The sequence below is a fragment of the Talpa europaea genome, assembly GCF_964194135.1.
Source record: "Talpa europaea genome assembly, chromosome: 3".
In the NCBI taxonomy this organism is placed as follows: domain Eukaryota; kingdom Metazoa; phylum Chordata; class Mammalia; order Eulipotyphla; family Talpidae; genus Talpa; species Talpa europaea.
This window is the reverse complement of record NC_140069.1, coordinates 7,630,212-7,632,260: the sequence shown is the minus strand read 5'-3', so window position 1 is coordinate 7,632,260 and position 2,049 is coordinate 7,630,212.

Here is a 2,049-nt window from a genome sequence, read left to right as displayed (position 1 = left end):
GGCTCCTTGGCTCCCAGATCCCAGGTGGACCTGGGGTTATTCAGCTCCATCCTCAGCCCACACTCCTGCAGCAGCCCATAGGTGATGGCCACACCCTCATCTTGCAGGAGGGCAAGGAGTTGGGAGTCCAGGGTGAAGGGAATCCACCAGGGGTACTTGAAATTGGGCTCCAGGATGCTCCGTACCTAGAAGTAATGGTGTAAGAGTCCATGGGTCAGTCTTTGAGTAGAGAAGAGGAAAACTTCTGTCCCAACAGTGAAGAGTGACACAGGGTGACGGAGGAAAGAAAGTTCTAGTTATAGGGACAGGACGCCATTCTGGTCCCTTCTTGTGCTCACTGTGATCTTGCACACATGTCACTGGAAATTACTGATCATTGTTTCCTGGGTTGCTAACTGGTGAGACTAACATACTAACACAACAAAGGTATTAGGAATTGTAGGTGCGTGTGTACATGTGTGCAGTGTGTGAATGTGTATGTATAATTCTATACACCCCTATGGACTCATACATACATAATCACAGAGAGAAAGAGCAATTTCAGTGGGAACTATGTGAGTCAGGCGGGGGTATTCCTCAGAGCCCTGAGCTCCTAAACCTCTATCCCTGTTCGACTGTTTTAGAACTCTGAGGGCCTCTGCAGTGGTTACCATGGAAACTGAGACCCGCACACCCACTCTGACTGCTCTCCAGAAGGACATGAGCAGGATTTCCCAGGGGCCACACTGGGATGGGGTCTCCATCATCTCTCTTTCCTCAGAGTCACTCTTCTCTCCTCCCGCCGCCTCCCCCCTGGATGCTGGCCCTGGGGATTTCTCACCAGGTCCCGCTGATGGGGCAGGATCCTCTTCTCCATGGACTGGGCCAGCAGAGCCTGCTGGGTGTCACTCAGCACTGGGGACAGAGGGTGTTTGGGAAAAGAGTGAGGAGTCAAATACCCCCCAACAGGGTGAACCAGGAAACCCCATGGGGGGGACCCCCTGGTGGCCTAGGAGTTAAATCTCAGGGTTATCACCACCATGGCACAAGTTCCATCCCCAGTCAGGGAGCTGACCCACATGGCAGAGCAGACCTCTCCTGTCTCGCCCGCTGCTCCCCTCAGCAGTGTATTTCAGTCAGTCCACCTGTTCTGCTCCCCACTCTGTCTCTGGTGAATCTTCTCATCTTCTCAGCCCCTTCCCCATATCTGGCCTGCACCCAAGCTCTTGTGTGCATAAATAAATAAAATCTTTTAAGAATATATTTAAAGAAAAAAAACCAGAAGCAGAACTCCAGGCAGAAGTATAAAACCCACTAAATGTTTATTAGTGCAAGTTCCTGTCCTCTGAGTCTGCCTTCTGCTTTGGGGATGGTCTCCAAGGTGCTACGGCACATAGTCCCGAGGGTGGGATTCTGAGGCTGGAGGCTGAACCCCCCACCCCAATGAGAAGGGGGATGAACTTGGGCTGGTCTGTCTAGGTCAAGTTTCATGTTACATGACTAGTTTACCTCATGGGCCCCTCTGAGTGGGGACCACTGTGAGGATGAAAACGATATTCATCAAAGTGCTTTGGAGAGGGGGCAGCTAACAAAGTCCTTCATGGGGTTCTGGGCACCAACCCTGAGGCTCTCCCATAACCCCTTAAATCTCTCTCACCCATTACGGCTTCAAGCAGGTAAAGGATGAGTTCCACTGCGTCATCATGTGGATCTTCTGGGATCCTTCTCAGCTCATCCAGGATGGTGCCACCAGGGCCATTCAAATGACCCAAGGGCTTCTCCTGGTCAAGCTGCAAAAGGCAAGGATGATGATGATGAAGAAGATGATATTGTCATATAATTTTGCCTATAAGTTATGATCTATAAGTTATTAACCAAAAAATTGGGTTAATGTCTTTCTCTACCCCCAAGGGATACCGAGAACCTGCACTATGTGGGCAGCATAACCCTGGCCCTCTCATCCCCCTACTATTAACCCAGTCTCCTTCCCCATGCATGTTGGCAGCCATATCTCCTAAACACACACCATTTGCAGGTTTGATCAGCCCCAGACAGCTGTGGGGCCCCCTT